General features: G+C 59.8%; 1 protein-coding gene across 4 annotated transcripts in view; it reads left to right on the top strand.

Annotated features, from left to right (window-relative positions):
• Positions 1-555: 555 nt before the first annotated feature.
• GNG12 (G protein subunit gamma 12) overlaps positions 556-10,208 on the top strand; it is a 43,539-nt gene continuing 33,886 nt past the window's right edge. For 3 of the 4 annotated variants that reach the window (XR_010990612.1, XR_010990610.1, XM_068164554.1), the window contains exon 1: positions 556-629. The gene's annotated coding sequence lies outside the window, so the exon portion shown is untranslated. Of the gene's footprint in view, positions 630-697; positions 717-10,208 lie in introns of those variants that run through there. The other variant, XR_010990611.1, reaches the window with a different exon arrangement.

Genomic DNA, 10,208 nt, shown 5'->3' with positions numbered 1-10,208 from the left:
AGGGAGTTGGGGGTGCTCAGGCTGGAGAAGGCTCCCAGGTGACCTCATTGTGGCCCTCCAGGATCTGCAGGGGGCTCCAAGAAAGCTGGGGAGGGACTTTTGAGGGTGTCAGGGAGGGATAGGACTGGGGGGGGATGGAGCAGAACTAGAAATGGGGAGATTGAGATTGGCTGTGAGGAAGAATTTGTTGCCCAGGAGGGTGGTGAGAGCCTGGCACAGGCTGCCCAGGGAGGTGGTGGCAGCCTCCTGCCTGGAGGTGTTTGCAGCCAGGCTGGAGGTGGCTGTGAGCAACCTGCTGTGGTGTGAGGCGTCCCTGGCCATGGCAGGGGGGTTGGAGCTGGCTGAGCCTTGAGGTCCTTTCCAGCCCTGACAATTCCATGACTCCACGATTTCCAAGCCTTGCTCAATGAGCTGCCTACGCCCCGCCCATAAGCCCCGTGGCCACGCCTACCAGCAGCCGGCTCCACCCCGGACGAGGCCGGGCCAGGCGCTGTGGGCGTGACCTCAGCGGAAGTAGGCGTGGTTACCGCTCGGTAGGCGTGGCTAAGGCGGCGGCGGGCGGAGCCACTCCTCCCTCTCCGGTCGCCCCTGGAGACGCTCTGAGGGCGGAGGACGGGGCGCGGAGGGTGGTGAGTACCGGGCCGAACCGGGCCTGAGGAAGCCAGCTGGGAGGGGGCTCCTTTAGGCTGCGAGCTACCGCATGGACTCAGTGAGGGGTAGGGGGAAGTGGTTTGGGTTTTCCCGTCCACCCTGGGGTGGGCCGAGGGGTGGGGTTGGGCCCGGAAGGGCCCGCGCCGTTCATGAGCTGGGTGCTTTGGGGTGGCTTTTAGCTTCATTCGGGCTTTTCGGGGGGGGTCTTTTGGGTTTGGGGTGCTTTGCGGGGCGGGGGGGGTTCGTTTTCCCTTCGGCTTAGCTAAGGGAGGGCTGGAGCGAGCGGCTCCGAGTTGCGGTGTTGGGGTTCAACAAGTGGTGTGCAGCTCCAGAAAGGCCCCGCTCCTGCCTCGGTCGCTTACAACCCCCCCAAAAACCAACTAAATTCTCTCAAAACAACTACAAAACCAAACAGAACAACGCGGGGGGGGGGGTGCTTTAAAATGAGCTCTGCGCCCTCCCCCCCCCCCCCCCCCCTTCAGCTTCGTTGAGGAAGGGATATGGGGAGGGGGGAGCAAGGCGCCGGGAGGGGGCTCAGCAAGTTGTGTGCAGCCCCAGTTCTGCTGCATTACCTAAAGAAGAGAGGAAATTATCCCCACAATAACCCAAACAAGCAGGTTTCCCCCCCCTAAAAGCCTGCTCTGCAGCAGCTTTTTCGCTCTTTTTTTTTCCCCCCCCTACAGCTTTGTGGAGGAAAGGGCTGCAGGGAGCACCTCAGAGCTGCTTTGGTGGCCCCCATTCTGCCTTTATGCCTACAAATAATACTAAATTATCACAAAATGACAAACCACCCATTTTTTCCCCTTAAAAAAAGACCTCTGCAGCAGCTTTTTCTGTTCTCTTTTCCCCTCAGCTGTGTTGAGGAAGGGACATGGGGAGGGGGAGTGAGCAGCTCAAAGTTGCTGTGATGGGGCTGAACAAGTTGTGTGCAGCTCCAGAATAGCCCCAATTCTGATTAATTGTCTAAAACCCCCAAAATTATCTCAGAATGACACAAAAAAATTAGGGTTTTCCCTTAAAAATGAGTTCTGCAGCCTTTTTCACCCCTCAGCTGTGTTGAGGAAGGGCTGTGGGGAGGGGGAGCGAGCAGCTCAAAGATGCTGTGATGGGGTTCAACAGGCTGTGTGCAGCTCCAGAGAAGCCCCAGTTCTCATTAATTATCAATAAAACACTCAAAATTGTCTCAAAATAACACAAAAATGAGGGTTTTCCCTTAAAAATGAGTTCTGCACCCCTTTTTTATCCCCTCAGCTGTGTTGAGGAAGGGCTGTGGAGAGGGGGAGCGAGCAGCTCTAAAGTTGCTGTGAGGGGGTTCAACAGGCTGTGTGCAGCTCCAGAGAAGCCCCAGTTCTGATTAATTATCAATAAAACACTCAAAATTGTCTCAAAATAACAAAACAAAAAAAAGAGTTTTCCCTTAAAGATGAGTTCTGCAGCCCCTTTTTTTCCCCTCAGCTGTGTTGAGGAAGGGCTGTGGAGAGGGGGAGCGAGCAGCTCAAAAGTTGCTGTGATGGGGTTCAACAGGCTGTGTGCAGCTCCAGAGAAGCCCCAATTCTGATTAATTGTCTAAAAACCCTAAAATGATCAGAGAATAGCACAAAAAATTAGGGTTTTCCCTTAAAGATGAGTTCTGCACCCCTTTTTTTTCCCCTCAGCTGCGTTGAGGAAGGGCTGTGGGGAGGGGGAGCGAGCAGCTCTTAAGTTGCTGTGAGGGGGCTCAACAGGCTGTGTGCAGCTCCAGAGAAGCCCCAGTTCTGATTAATTGTCTAAAAACCCCAAAATTATCTCAGAATGACACAAAAAATTAGGATTTTCCCTTAAAAATGAGTTCTGCAGCCTTTTTCACCCCTCAGCTGTGTTGAGGAAGGGACATGGGGAGGGGGAGCAAGCAGTTCCATGTTGCTGTGATGGGGTTCAACAGGCTGTGTGCAGCTCCAGAGAAGCCCCAGTTCTGATTAATTATCAATAAAACACTCAAAATTGTCTCAAAATAACAAAACCAATGAGTTTTCCCTTAAAGATGAGTTCTGCAGCCCCTTTTTTCCCCTCAGCTGCGTTGAGGAAGGGACATGGGGAGGGAGAGCGAGCAGCTCAAAAGTTGCTGTGATGGGGTTCAACAGGCTGTGTGCAGCTCCAGAGAAGCCCCAACTCTGATTAATTGTCTTAAAACCCCAAAATTATCTCAGAATGACACAAAAATTAGGGTTTTCCCTTAAAGAAGAGTTCTGCAGCCCCTTTTTTTCCCCTCAGCTGCGTTGAGGAAGGGCTGTGGAGAGGGGGAGCGAGCAGCTCTAAAGTTGCTGTGAGGGGGCTCCCCAGGCTGTGTGCAGCTCCAGAGAAGCCCCAACTCTGATTAATTATCTAAAGAAGCCCAAAAGTTGCAAAGTTATCTCAAAACAACACAAAAATCAGGGGTTTTCCCCTTTAAAAACAAGAGCTCTGCAGCAGCTCCAACCCTTCCCACCTCCATCCAGGCCTTCCCCATGGCAGTGGGGGATGCCCAGATCTGGAAGCAGCAGCAGCCCCAGAGAGGGGCAGCCCCAGCTTGTCTCTGCACAATTGGGAGTGTTCTCAGCTCTCCCCCCTTTCCCACCCAGCAGGTGAGGGGTTTGGGCCACGCAGCTTGTGGGAGGCAGTTTCCCATGTGCAGGGAGCTGTGGGGTGAGTGTGGGAAGCAGTTTTAATTAGTGGGAAGCGTCATTATTGTGGGAGGATTGGTGGTGATCCTGGGATTACACACCCTGCTGCTGGAAGGAGTTGACTTTGAGTAGCTCTCAAGCTGCCAGACTTGATTCTCAGCTTAAGTTCTGTGCTTGTTTTGAGGGGAAAGAAAGGGATTTGGATTATATGGGGTGTTTGCAGCCTGCTGCTGCTGGGCAGGAGGATCATGCTGGGCTGGTGCTTGGCTCAGCTCATCTGTCTGCTTTCCCTACCTCCCTGGCACTGCCATCCCAGAGCCCCAGCCTGGGGGGGGTTAGAATTGGGACCTCTGGAGATCAGCCACTCCAACCCCCCCTGCCAAAGCAGGGCAGCCACAGCAGCTTGCCCAGCAGCACAATGCCCAGCTGGCTTTGGGAGCTCTCCACACAAGGAGACTCCACAACCTCTCTGGGCAGCCTGCTCCAGGCCTCCAGCACCCTCACAACAAAGAAGTTTCTCCTCCTGTTCAGATGGAACCTCCTGGGTTCCAGTTTGTGCCCACTGCCCCTTGTCCTGTCCCTGGCACCACTGAGCAGCATCTGGCCCCAGCCTCTTGCCCCCCACAGCTCCTTTATCCCTTGCTGAGCATTGCTCAGCTCCCCTCTGGGGCTGCTCTTCTGCAGGCTCTCAGCCCCAGGGCTCTCAGCCTTTGCTCCTCCCAGAGCTGCTCCAGGCCCCTCAGCATCTCTGTAGCCTCCAGTGGTTCCCTGTCTCCCTTCAAATGGGGAGCCCAGACCTGTGTCCAGGAGTCCAGGTGTGTCCTGCCTAGGGCAGAGCTGAGAGGCAGGAGACCCTTCCCTGAGCTGGTGCCTGTTCTTCAGGCACCCCAGGAGACTTTTGGCCCCAGGGCACATTGCTGACTCATGGTGAATGTGTTGTCCCCCAGCACCCCCAGCTCCTGCTCCTTGGAGCTGCTTCCCAGCAGGTCCCCCCCGACCTGCCCTGCTGCAGGGGGTGGTTCCTCCCCAGCTGCAGGACCCCACACTTGCTGAACTGCCTGAGGCTCCTCTCTGCTCAGCTCTGCAGCCTGGCCAGGGGAGTGTGAGTGGCAGCACAGCCTGGTGGGGTGGCAGCTCTCAGGGGAGCTGAAAGTGAGCTCTCCAGACCTTGGGAGGGGGAGTGGAGTTGCTGTTTCCTGAGCCATGGAGGCTGCAGATGTTTGATGACTCTTGGGATTTGCTCCACATGAATCACTGCTGGAATCATGCAGCCAGCTGTGGAACCTCTGCAGTATTCCACAGCTAGACCTCATGTTTCTGAGCCTCAGTGGTCATCCCCTGGCCCACACCGTGGTCCCTCCTGATACCACCACATACCCCATCCTTCCCACTGGAACCTGCAGAGGAAAGCAGGGAGGAAGGAGAAGAGAAAGTCTTCATGGCATGAGCAAGAGGCTTTCACTCTGTGTGAGGCTGAGGAGTAGTGGAAAGAGCAGAGGGAGTGACTAAAGTCCTCAGAGACACTGAGTTGTGGTAGGACTCTCCACAGGCAGGGGCAGGAAGGGCCATGGTGGGGCTGGGGGAGGTTGGCAGGGGCAGGAAGGGCCATGGTGGGGCTGGGGGAGGTTGGCAGGGGCAGGAAGGGCCATGGTGAGGCTGCTGGGGGTGGTGGGAGCGTGGCTGGGGCCCACATCTCAGGAGGATGCAGCATTGCTGTCACTTCAGAGCAGCTCAGCCCCCTCCCCAGAGGGGAGCAGAGGCAGGGGCCCTTGGGCAGAGGCCTGTGCTGTGCTGTGCTGCTGTGGGCAGCTGGCTGTGGGCAGCTGGGAGCCGTCCAGGGCCACCCCCAGGAGGTATTTTTAGTTGTGCTCCTCTGGGTGTGTGGTGCAGCAGGGCCCTGTGTTTGTGTCCAGCTCCCTGCAGCCCTGTCAGCATCCTGGCACACGATGGAGCTCCAGAGTGGGGATGGAGCAGAAGCCTGGAGTCAGGCTGGCCTCTGCTGCAGGGCTGGGAGCTCTGGGGTGCTGTGGGCACCCCGTGGGCTGCTGCTACCCCAGGATGGGTCCCGTGGGGCTCCTGACCCACCTTGGGCTCATCTCCTTCTTGGTTCCATGGTCACAGAGTCACAGATTGCATTGGCTCAGAAGGGACCCTCAAAGGTCCTCCTGTCCCAGCCCTCTGCAGCCAGCAGGAGCATCTGCAGCTGGAGGAGGCTGCCCAGGGCCACAGCCAGTCTGATCTTGGATGTCAGATCACCCTGCAGCAGGAGCCAGGCTTGCTCCTTGCAGAGTGCTGGGGGTTGGAAGGCACCTCTGGAGGTCATCAAGTCCAACCCCCCCTTGCCAAGGACTCTTCCATTTCCTTACACCATTTCCATTCCCATCCCTTCTCCTCTCCCTGGAGAGGGACATGTTGATTGGGGCACACTTTGGATCTCTAGGGTTGTGGAATCCAGGAAGGCTCTGGAGGTGCTGGAAGGTGCCAGAGAAGGGCCAGGAGGAGGAGCAGAGGGCTGGAGCTGCTCTGCTGTGAGCACAGACTGAGGGAGTTGGGGTTGTGCAGGCTGGAGAGGAGAAGGCTCCCAGGAGACCTCATTGTGGCCTTCCAGGATCTGCAGGGGGCTCCAGGGAAGCTGGGGAGGGACTTGTGAGGGTGTCAGGGAGGGATAGGACTGGGGGGGATGGAGCAGAACTAGAAGTGGGGAGATTGAGATTGGCTGTGAGGAAGAAGTTGTTCCCCAGGAGGGTGGTGAGAGCCTGGCCCAGGCTGCCCAGGGAGGTGGTGGAAGCCTCCTGCCTGGAGGTGTTTGCAGCCAGGCTGGAGGTGGCTGTGAGCAACCTGCTGTGGTGTGAGGTGTCCCTGCCCATGGCAGGGGGGTTGGAGCTGGCTGAGCCTTGAGCTCCCTTCCAGCCCTGCCAGCTCTGTGGTGCTGTGCTGTCCTCCTGGCTGTTGTTAGCAGAGCCTGGGCTGAGGTCCAGGGAAGCCTCCTGCTCTGCAGGCTGCTGCTGCAGGCCTGGCCTGTGGAGCTGGAAGGTCCATGGGAAGGGTTGGGAAGCTCTGGAAGCTGCCATGTGGGGTCATGGCAGGTCTGGCTCTGGCCCTGGGGAGGAGAGGGCTTGTCATGCAGGAAATCTGTCTCCAGAGTGGTCTTTCCTGTGCTGCCTGTCCCTAATGTCTGCACCCTGTCCTCTGCTCTCAGGTTGTTGAGCTCAGGTCTCCTCAGGACAGCCTGGGCTTGGGAGGTGCTTGGTGTGTCTGAGTGTGCTTGCTGATTAGTGACATGGGATTAGGTGAAGCTGGTGCTGTTAGAGGTGACAGCCTTACTTCTGGTGGTCCTTCCCATGAGTAAGTTTGAGGTGATCCCCAAGTCCAGCCAGGACATTGGGGCTGGTGAGGAGCAGCTGAGGGGCTGGGGTTGTTCAGGCTGGAGAAGAGGAGGCTGAGCAGAGACCTCCTGGCTCTCTACAGCTCCCTGCAAGGAGGCTGGAGCCTTCCCTCTGCCAAGGAAGAGGCAGTTCAGTTGCCCCAGGGGAGGCTTGGCCTGGACACAAGGAGCAGTTTGTTCACTGCAGCAGTGCTCAGGCCCTGGAGCAGGCTGCCCAGGGAGGTGCTGGGGGCAGCACCCTGGAGGTGTCTGAAGAGGTGTGTGGCCATGGCACTCTGGGGCATGGGCTGAAGGTTGGATTCAGTGACCTTGGAGGTCTTTTCCAAGCCAAACCATTCTGCCATCTTCAGCTGTCTGGGACTCAGCCTTCCCCCAGATCAAGCTGCTGAGCCCAACCTTGGCACCCCGGGATGGGTCTGGTTGGAAGAGACCTTCCAGATCAGGTGTGGTGCTCTCTGAGAAGATCATCAAGTCCACCCAGTGAGCCTCCACTCACCCAGGTCCTGCAGGGTACACCTTGGAGCTGGGATGAGCAGGCTGCCCAGGGGGCTGCTGGAGGGCCCAGCCCTGGGGGTGCTCAGGAGGCCTGTGGCCATGGCACTGTGGGCCAAGGCTTAGTGGCCATGGTGGGGCTGGGTTGAAGGTTGGGCTCAGTGGCCTTGGAGGTCTTGCCCAGCCAAAACAAATCTGTGATTGACTGACTGTGGAGTGGCTTGGACAGCTCAGGGAGAGGGAGCATCTCCTTCCCACCCACACCTCATTTCTCTCCCTGCAGAGCAGGAGCTCATCCTGCAGAGCAGGGATGCTCCATCTGGAGCTGGCTGTGCTGCCCATGGGGAAGGAACATCTTGGCTGGGGATCATGGCTTTGGCTGGAGAGCCTGGGACCAGTTTGGCAGCATTCTTGCCTCCTCCCTTTCCCTCTCCCACTTGTCCTTCCCTGATTTATTCCTTCCTGGGGATGCCCTGACCTGGCAACACTTCCTTGCCAGCTCTCTGCACATCTAGATGAGGTTTCTGGAGGGGGGGCATGATGCCAGCCTCAGACTGTGCTGGTGTTGGGGGGTGGATGAGCCATTTGCTTCAAGCTTTGGTTGGGCAGGACTGCTGAGCCCTTGTGGCTCCAGGGTGGAGAGCAGCCCCCATGGGCATGTTTGGGATGCAGTCAGGGCTGGGGTTTGCCCTCAGCAGGAAGCACAATTGGCTGTAGTAAAATGTTGCTGACATTGCCTCCTTATGCAGCATCCCTTGGGAGCTTTCAGTGCTTTTTTATCCCCTCTCAGTTCCTGGGAATTGTGGAATTTAATTGCTCTGACTCCTTCCTGAGGGCTGTGTGCTGCAGCCCAAGCCCTCTGCCAAAGCCTTTCATGGTCATAGAATCCCAGACTCTCAGCAGGGCAGGGGTGGGAAGGGACCTCTGCAGATCAGCCTCTCCAACCCCCTGCTGCAGCAGGGCACCACAGCAGCTTGCCCAGCAGCACAATGCCCAGCTGGCTTTGGAAGCTCTCCACACAAGGAGACTCCACAACCTCTCTGGGCAGCCTGCTCCAGGCCTCCAGCACCCTCACAACAAACAAGTTTCTCCTCCTCTTCAGATGGAGCCTCCTGGGTTCCACTTTGTGCCCATTGCCCCTTGTCCTGCCGTTGTCACCACTCTTGCCCCCCACAGGTCCTTCAGCTCTTGCTGAGCATTGCTCAGCTCCCCTCTGGGGCTGCTCTTCTGCAGGCTCTCAGCCCCAGGGCTCTCAGCCTTTGCTCCTCCCAGAGCTGCTCCAGGCCCCTCAGCAGCTTTGTAGCCCCCCCTGGCCTCTCTGCCAGTCTCAGTTCCCAGTCTCTTGACCTGGGGAGCCCAGCCCAGCACCCACTGCTCCAGCTGTGGCCCCAGAAGGGCAGAGTAGGGCAGGAGAGCCTCGCTTGCCCTGCTGGCTGTATCCTTCTTCATGCCTCCCAGGAGACCACTGGCCTTCCTGGCCACCAGAGCACCTTGCTGGCTCTTGGGGAGCCACTCCCAGCTCCTTCTCCATGGAGCTGCTTCCCAGCAGGTGCCCCTCTGCTGTCCTGCTGCAGGGGTTCCTCCTCCCCAGGCTCAGGACCCTGTGCTTGCCCTTGTTGAGCTTCCCGAGGTCCCTCTGGCTGTCCCTCTGCCGCCACAGGCCAGCCCCAGAGCCCCCAGCGCCTCCCCTGCGGCCCTTTGCCCGGGCTGGTCACTGCCAGGGCCTGGCCCTGCGGCTGCCTGCAGCCTGAGTGTGCTGGGAGCTGCTGCAGCTCTGCCTCCCCAGCCCTGCCCTGCCCCAGCCCTGCCCCACAGCTGCCTGCAGCCTGAGCACTGGGAGCTGCTGCAGCTCTGCCTCCCCAGCCCTGCCCCAGCCCTGCCTCAGCCCTGCCCCACAGCTGCCTGCAGCCTGAGAGCTGGGAGCTGCTGCAGCACTGCCTCCCCAGCCCTGCCCCAGCCCTGCTCCACAGCTGCCTGCAGCCTGAGCACTGGGAGCTGCTGCAGCACTGCCTCCCCAGCCCTGCCCCAGCCCTGCCCCAGCCCTGCCCCACAGCTGCCTGCAGCCTGAGCACTGGGAGCTGCTGCAGCTCTGCCTCCCCAGCCCTGCCCCAGCCCTGCCCCAGCCCTGCCCCACAGCTGCCTGCAGCCTGAGAGCTGGGAGCTGCTGCAGCTCTGCCTCCCCAGCCCTGCCCCACAGCTGCCTGCAGCCTGAGCACTGGGAGCTGCTGCAGCTCTGCCTCCCCAGCCCTGCCCTGCCCCAGCCCTGCCCCACAGCTGCCTGCAGCCTGAGCGCTGGGAGCTGCTGCAGCTCTGCCTCCCCAGCCCTGCCCCAGCCCTGCCCCAGCCCTGCCCCACAGCTGCCTGCAGCCTGAGCACTGGGAGCTGCTGCAGCTCTGCCTCCCCAGCCCTGCCCCAGCCCTGCCCCACAGCTGCCTGCAGCCTGAGCACTGGGAGCTGCTGCAGCACTGCCTCCCCAGCCCTGCTCTGGCCTGGCCCTGCAGCTGCCTGCAGCCTGAGTGTGCTGGGAGCTGCTGCAGCACTGCCTCCCCAGCCCTGCCCCAGCCCTGCTCCACAGCTGCCTGCAGCCTGAGCACTGGGAGCTGCTGCAGCTCTGCCTCCCCAGCCCTGCCCCAGCCCTGCCCCAGCCCTGCCCCACAGCTGCCTGCAGCCTGAGCACTGGGAGCTGCTGCAGCACTGCCTCCCCAGCCCTGCCCCAGCCCTGCCCCACAGCTGCCTGCAGCCTGAGTGTGCTGGGAGCTGCTGCAGCTCTGCCTCCCCAGCCCTGCCCCGGCTCCCTGCCCCGGCTCCCTGCCCCGGCTCCCTGCCCCGGCTCCCTGCCCCGGCTCCCTGCCCCACAGCTCCCTGCCCCAGCCCTGCCCCGGCTCCCTGCCCCGGCTCCCTGCCAGGGCCTTGCTGCCTGCTTGCCAAGCCAGGCCTGGCTCCCTTCCAGCCAGAGGCAGTGGTGATTCTGGGCGCTGCTGTGCCCTGGTTAATCAGTTAGCTGTGCCCTGCCCGCTCTGCCCCCGCAGGGAGGGCATGGA

The sequence above is a fragment of the Melanerpes formicivorus genome, unplaced genomic scaffold (assembly GCF_026170545.1).
Source record: "Melanerpes formicivorus ecotype bairdi unplaced genomic scaffold, bMelFor1.0.p_v2 SCAF_81, whole genome shotgun sequence".
NCBI classification, from domain to species: Eukaryota; Metazoa; Chordata; class Aves; order Piciformes; family Picidae; genus Melanerpes; species Melanerpes formicivorus.
Note: the sequence above shows the minus strand (reverse complement) of the source record. Positions and strands in the feature narration are given on the sequence as shown.